General features: G+C 55.4%; 2 non-coding genes across 2 annotated transcripts in view; both read right to left on the bottom strand.

Moving 5' to 3' along the window:
• Nucleotides 1–153, bottom strand: part of LOC145459948 (5.8S ribosomal RNA) — a 154-nt gene extending 1 nt beyond the window's left edge. Inside the window, exon 1 of the ribosomal RNA XR_013921629.1 lies at nt 1–153. This exon is cut by the window's left edge and continues 1 nt beyond it. This is a non-coding gene — a ribosomal RNA (5.8S ribosomal RNA).
• A 326-nt stretch (nt 154–479) lies between these two features.
• LOC145459969 (small subunit ribosomal RNA) lies at nt 480–2,303 on the bottom strand. Its single transcript, XR_013921649.1, has one exon. It is a non-coding gene; the product is annotated as a small subunit ribosomal RNA (ribosomal RNA).
• Between the last annotated feature and the right edge of the window lie 5,197 nt (nt 2,304–7,500).

The raw sequence follows: 7,500 nt of genomic DNA, 5'->3' as shown, positions 1-7,500 counted from the left end.
GACCCTGAGGCAGACGCGGCGCCGGGATTTGCCCGACGCCGCAATTTGCGTTCGGAATATCGACGTTCAATGTGTTCTGCAATTCACATTACTTCTCGCACTTAGCTGCGTCCTTCATCGACTCGCGAGCCTAGTGATCCACCGTCGAGAGTCGTACTCTCTTTGCTCTTGGGACAACTCCGCATCGCTTCGCTCACCACGGTTTTTCGCGGGGTCTCGCAGCCCCTTCGGCGCCGGCTCGCTCGAGGCCGACGCCGCCGAGGGACCCGACCTAGAGGCGTTCGGTCTCGGTCCCTCTCCGAAGGCGGGCCCCGACGACGGCCATCCCCGGCCCGCCGTCGAGCGCCCGCCCTCTCGTATCACGACGGTCTCGTTCGCCTTACCGAGCGGCGCCCAAGCGCGGGGCGCCGCGACGCCGAGTCCTCGCGGACACGGCGCCAGATCAAAAAGCAACGGGGCCTCGCACCCACCAACAACGATAATGATCCTTCCGCAGGTTCACCTACGGAAACCTTGTTACGACTTTTACTTCCTCTAAACGATCAAGTTCGGTCGTCTTCCCGGCGCACCGCCGCGCCCGTCGCCGGGCACGCGACGGGGCCGGTCCGAGGATCTCACTAAACCGTTCAATCGGTAGTAGCGACGGGCGGTGTGTACAAAGGGCAGGGACGTAATCAACGCGAGCTGATGACTCGCGCTTACTGGGAATTCCTCGTTCGAGGGCAACAATTGCAAGGCCCTATCCCAATCACGGACGGGGTTCAACGGGTTACCCGGACCTCTCGGCCCGGGCGCACTCGCTGATCCGTCCAGTGTAGCGCGCGTGCGGCCCCGAACATCTAAGGGCATCACAGACCTGTTATTGCTCGATCTCGTGTGGCTAAACGCCACTAGTCCCTCTAAGAAGTTGGACGCCGACCGCCGAGGGTCGCGTAACTATTTAGCATGCCAGAGTCTCGTTCGTTATCGGAATTAACCAGACAAATCGCTCCACCAACTAAGAACGGCCATGCACCACCACCCACAGAATCAAGAAAGAGCTGTCAATCTGTCAATCCTTCCCGTGTCCGGGCCGGGTGAGTTTCCCCGTGTTGAGTCAAATTAAGCCGCAGGCTCCACTCCTGGTGGTGCCCTTCCGTCAATTCCTTTAAGTTTCAGCTTTGCAACCATACTTCCCCCGGAACCCAAAGACTTTGGTTTCCCGGAGGCTGCCGGCGAGGTCGTCATGGTAACGCCCGCCGATCGCCAGTTGGCATCGTTTATAGTCAGAACTAGGACGGTATCTGATCGTCTTCGAACCTCTGACTTTCGCTCTTGATTAAAGAAAACGTTCTTGGCGAACGCTTTCGCAGCTGCTCGTCTTCCGCCGGTCCAAGAATTTCACCTCTGACGGCAGAGTACGGACGCCCCCGGCCGTCCCTCTTAATCATTACCTCGCTCCCGCGAACGCCAACGAAACGAGACCGAGGTCCTATTCCGTTATTCCATGCGACACTATGCAGGCGGGCGGCCTGCTTTGAACACTCTAATTTTTTCAAAGTAAACTCGTCGGCCCGACCCCCGGCACCCGGTCAAGAGCACCGCGGGCGGCGCCGACAGGCGGAACCCGCGACGCCGGTGCACGCCCTGCGACGGACCGGCGCCGCGCGCTCTACATCCAACTACGAGCTTTTCAACCGCAACAACTTTAGCATACACTTTCGGAGCTGGAATTACCGCGGCTGCTGGCACCAGACTTGCCCTCCGATGGATACTCGACAAGAGTTTTAGAATGTACTCATTCCGATTGCGGGGCCTCGTTAGAGTCCCGCATCGTTATTTTTCGTCACTACCTCCCCGTGTCGGGAATGGGTAATTTGCGCGCCTGCTGCCTTCCTTGGATGTGGTAGCCGTTTCTCAGGCTCCCTCTCCGGAATCGAACCCTGATTCCCCGTCACCCGTTATCACAAAGGTAAGCCCGTAGCCTACCTTCGAAAGTTGATAGGTCAGACACTTGAATGGTAGGTCGCCGCCGCGAAGGCGTGCGATCCGCGTGGTTATCCAGAGTCATCGAAAGAGACGGGCCCTCGCGGGCCCGGTCGGGTTCGAACCAATAAAAGCGCGCCTCCCGGAGTCGGCGCTCGGTCGCATGTATTAGCTCTGGAATTGCCACAGTTATCCACGTTAGCTCTCGCAAGGACCAAATAAACCAAGACTGATTTAATGAGCCGTTCGCAGTTTCACTTTACGTTCAGTTCGTACTTACACCTGCATGGCTTAATCTTTGAGACAAGCATATCACTACTGGCAGGATCAACCAGATATCTCTCGCGCACTGCGAGGCCCGCCCCTGGGCCGGGGGTCGGGCGTCGGGACCAAGGTGCTCTTCGGCACCGGCGCCGCCGCTCTACGGCGCCCGTCGCTTTCGCTCTCTCGATCGTCGGACCGTTCTCGGGTCGCCCGCCGTCGTCTCGTGGGACGCGGACGCCCGCCGTTCACCGCTTAATAGAATCACTCGCGCTCGGAACCGAATCCGAGACGGACGCGAGGCCTGCCGCCGGGGCTCGGGCGCTGCTCTGCCGCGACGCGATGCACGGATAAGCGCCCGGAGCCGCCGCGGCGGACCGAGGACGTCGTGTTTGTATAGCGGGCCGTCCCGCTCTTTCGTTCGTTCCCGGAGGCAAGGGCCGCGAGGCCCAGCGGTTCACGAGGCATTTGTCGGACCAAGGTTTCTCGACGGCCGATTCACTCCTCGGCGACGCCGCGACGCTACGTAGGAAGGGTCTGGGCCGCGAGGCCCGAAGTACAACGCGCCGCGTCCGCGCTGCATTTATTGAGTCCGCTATCCGGTATGCCTCATGGCTGTATGACAGGTGTAGGGTCACTATCATCCATATCCCGCCGTCTACGGCATACCGGGCAAGCTCGCTCTATGCAGCGCTTGGCGACACGCAACGTTTGAACCCGCGACTCGAGGTGCTCCGACCCGTGATTAGTGCTTGCTTCGCACCCCCATATGCTTTCGCTCCAACCGGTGACGACGGATCAGTTCCGCCGCGCCGGGCGCATCCTCTCGCCGGCAGATTCAACGTTTCGCGCCCGGCCTCCCGTCAGGCGCCGGGCGCGCGCCCCTTCCTATATTAGTTTTTTTTCGGAAACCCTGGTGACTTTTTTCTACTTAGTCGTTTTTCAGGGTCGCACCCGGGCCGGGGGGCCGGAAAATTTTCGCCGGCCAGAAAAATTTTTTTTCCCGAAAAATAAAATTTTTTTTCCGAAAAAATAAAAAATAATTAAAAAAAAAACTTTTCGAAAAAGCCTCCCACGGGACCCCTCACACGAAGTTTGGGGCCGATCCGACCAAGTATAGGCGTTTCGCCGTGTTAAGGTATGGGCCCTGTGTTAAGGTATGGGCGAGGTCGAAAAACGACTAAGTCCGAAAATTTCCTCGGAAAAAGTTGAACTTTTTTGCCGGCCAAAAGCCCGCCTAGAGACCCCGCACACGAAGTTTGGAACCGATCCGAGCAAGTATAGGCGGTTCGCCCATGTTAAGGTATGGGCCCCTTGTTAAAGTGCGGGCGAGGTCGAAAAACGACTAAGTCCGAAATCTTCCTCGGAAAAAGTTGACTTTTTTTGCCGGCCAAAAGTCACCCGTGAGAGGCCCCACACGAAGTTTGGAATCGATCCGACCAAGTATAGGCGGTCCGCCCATGTTAAGGTATATGCCCTATGGTAATGTACGGGCGAGGTCGAAAAACGACTAAGTCCGAAAATTTCCTCGGAAAAAGTTGAACTTTTTTGCCGGCCAAAAGCCCGCCTAGAGACCCCGCACACGAAGTTTGGAACCGATCCGAGCAAGTATAGGCGGTTCGCCCATGTTAAGGTATGGGCCCTGTGTTAAGGTATGGGCGAGGTCGAAAAACGACTAAGTCCGAAAATTTCCTCGGCAAAAGTTGATTTTTTTTGCCGGCCAAAAGCCCGCCTAGAGACCCCGCACACGAAGTTTGGAACCGATCCGAGCAAGTCCGGCCGACCTACCGTAGGCCCCCATGTTAAAGTATGGGCGAGGTCGAAAAACGACCAAGTCCGAAAATTTCCTCGGAAAAAGTTGATTTTTTTTGCCGGCCAAAAGTCACCCACGAGAGGCCCCACACGAAGTTTGGAGCCGATCCGAGCAAGTCTGGCGCGCCCGCCTATGTTAAGGTATGGGCCCCATGTTAATGTACGGGCGAGGTCGAAAAACGACCAAGTCCGAAATCTTCCTCGGCAAAAGTTGATTTTTTTTGCCGGCCAAAAGTCACCCACGAGAGGCCCCACACGAAGTTTGGAGTCGATCGGACCGAGTCCGGCCGACCTACCGTAGGCCCCCATGTTAAAGTATGGGCGAGGTCGAAAAACGACTAAGTCCGAAATTTTGTCGGACTCTAACTTTTTTCGGCCGGGGCCGAATTCACTCGCGGTGAATTTCCGGAACTTTAACTTTTTTTCGACCTCGTCCGAAATCCCCATACTTTAACACGGGGCCGAGATCGTAAAAAAGTTAAAGTCCGAAAAAAAATTTTTTCGCCTAAAAACCACACGGGCGCGTTCCCCGCACTGTTTGAAGACGCCCCGCGAAGGAATTATCCCGATCCGACGAACGGCTCGGCCTCCAGAGCCGGTCAAAGGTCCGATTTTGGCGCGCTTCAACCGGAGATATCTCGGCTCCGGGAGCTCCGATTTCGACAAATTTTTTTTTCCCGGATTCGTCTCGCTGCGCCGCTTCCAACGAGGGGTCCCGCGTGGGTCTGGCCCGAACAGGGGCCGAGCTATTCGCGAAAAACTCGTATCTCGGCTCCTGTGCGTCCTAGAGCTACGGGGATAGTGGAAATGGACTCCTGATGCCAGAGCGAGGGTGAAAATTTTTCTTTCTCGTACGGCCTCCCGGCGCCCGGAAAAGTGGCTGGCGGCGGTCTACGGGCTCCCACGAGTCCGCCGATGTGCGGGAAATCGAAATCGAAGAAAAAAATTTTTCGACAATGCTCGGATTTTTTCTAAGTCCGAAATCCCCATACTATAACACGGGGCCGAGATCGTGAAAAAGTTAAAGTCCGAAAAAAAATTTTTTCGCCTAAAAACCACACGGGCGCGTTCCCCGCACCGTTTGAAGACGCCCCGCGAAGGAATTATCCCGATCCGACAAACGGCTCGGCCTCCAGAGCCGGTCAAAGGTCCGATTTTGGCGCGCTTTAACCGGAGATATCTCGGCTCCGGCAGCTCCGATTTCGATAAATTTTTTTTTCCCGGATTCGTCTCGCTGCGCCGCTTCCAACGAGGGGTCCCGCGTGGGTCTGGCCCGAACAGGGGCCGAGCTATTCGCGAAAAACTCGTATCTCGGCTCCTGTGCGTCCTAGAGCTACGGGGATAGTCGAAATGGACTCCTGATGCCAGAGCGAGGGTGAAAATTTTTCTTTCTCGTACGGCCTCCTGGCGACCGGAAAAGTGGCTGGCGGCGGTCTACGGGCTCCCACGAGTCCGCCGATGTGCGGGAAATCGAAATCGAAGAAAAAAAATTTTCGACCTCGTCGGAATTTTTCTAAGTCCGAAATCCCCGTACTATAACACGGGGCCGAGATCGTAAAAAAGTTAGAGTCCGAAAAATTTTTTTTTCGCCTAAAAACCGCACGGGCGCGTTCCCCGCACTGTTTGAAGACGCCCCGCGAAGGAATTATCCCGATCCGACAAACGGCTCGGCCTCCAGAGCCGGTCAAAGGTCCGATTTTGGCGCGCTTTAACCGGAGATATCTCGGCTCCGGGTAGTCCGAATTCGATAATTTTTTTTTTCCCGGATTCGTCTCGCTGCGCCGCTTCCAACGAGGGGTCCCGCTTGGGTCTGGTCCGAACAGGAGCCGAGCTATTCGCGAAAAACTCGTATCTCGGCTCCTGTGCGTCCTAGAGCTACGCGGATAGTGGAAATGGACTCCTGATGCCAAAGCGAGGGTGAAAATTTTACTTTCTCGTGCGGCCTCCCAGCGCCCGGAAAACGGTGTATTCGCGATCTACGGGCTCCCACGAGTCCGCCGATGTGCGGGAAATCGGAATCGGAGAAAAAAATTTTTCGACAATACTCGGATTTTTTCTAAGTCCGAACCCCCGGAAAAACGACTAAGTCCGAAAATTTCCTCGGGAAAAGTTGAACTTTTTCGCCGGCCAAAAGTATCCCTAGAGACCCCGCACACGAAGTTTGGAATCGATCGGACCGAGTCCGGCCGACCTACCGTAGGCCCCCATGTTAAAGTATGGGCGAGGTCGAAAAACGACTAAGTCCGAAATTTTCCTCGGGAAAAGTTGATTTTTTTTGCCGGCCAAAAGCCCGCCTAGAGACCCCGCACACGAAGTTTGGAACCGATCCGAGCAAGTCTGGCGCGCCCGCCCATGTTAAGGTATGGGCCCCATGTTAATGTATGGGCGAGGTCGAAAAACGACCAAGTCCGAAAATTTCCTCGGAAAAAGTTGATTTTTTTTGCCGGCCAAAAGCCCGCCTAGAGACCCCGCACACGAAGTTTGGAACCGATCCGAGCAAGTATAGGCGGTCCGCCCATGTTACGGTATGGGCCCTATGTTAATGTATGGGCGAGGTCGAAAAACGACCAAGTCCGAAAATTTCCTCGGGAAAAGTTGATTTTTTTTGCCGGCCAAAAGCCCGCCTAGAGACCCCGCACACGAAGTTTGGAACCGATCCGAGCAAGTATAGGCGGTCCGCCCATGTTACGGTATGGGCCCTATGTTAATGTATGGGCGAGGTCGAAAAACGACCAAGTCCGAAAATTTCCTCGGAAAAAGTTGATTTTTTTTGCCGGCCAAAAGCCCGCCTAGAGACCCCGCACACGAAGTTTGGAACCGATCCGAGCAAGTATAGGCGGTCCGCCCATGTTACGGTATGGGCCCTATGTTAATGTATGGGCGAGGTCGAAAAACGACCAAGTCCGAAAATTTCCTCGGGAAAAGTTGATTTTTTTTGCCGGCCAAAAGCCCGCCTAGAGACCCCGCACACGAAGTTTGGAACCGATCCGAGCAAGTATAGGCGGTCCGCCCATGTTACGGTATGGGCCCTATGTTAATGTATGGGCGAGGTCGAAAAACGACCAAGTCCGAAAATTTCCTCGGAAAAAGTTGATTTTTTTTGCCGGCCAAAAGCCCGCCTAGAGACCCCGCACACGAAGTTTGGAACCGATCCGAGCAAGTATAGGCGGTCCGCCCATGTTACGGTATGGGCCCTATGTTAATGTATGGGCGAGGTCGAAAAACGACCAAGTCCGAAAATTTCCTCGGGAAAAGTTGATTTTTTTTGCCGGCCAAAAGCCCGCCTAGAGACCCCGCACACGAAGTTTGGAACCGATCCGAGCAAGTATAGGCGGTCCGCCCATGTTACGGTATGGGCCCTATGTTAATGTATGGGCGAGGTCGAAAAACGACCAAGTCCGAAAATTTCCTCGGAAAAAGTTGATTTTTTTTGCCGGCCAAAAGCCCGCCTAGAGACCCCGC

This window comes from Botryllus schlosseri, unplaced genomic scaffold, assembly GCF_051294905.1.
Source record: "Botryllus schlosseri isolate E-star unplaced genomic scaffold, Bs_hap1 Bs28a, whole genome shotgun sequence".
Lineage (NCBI taxonomy): Eukaryota > Metazoa > Chordata > Ascidiacea > Stolidobranchia > Styelidae > Botryllus > Botryllus schlosseri.
The sequence above is the reverse complement of the archived record's forward strand: the minus strand, read 5'-3'. Positions and strand labels throughout refer to the sequence as shown.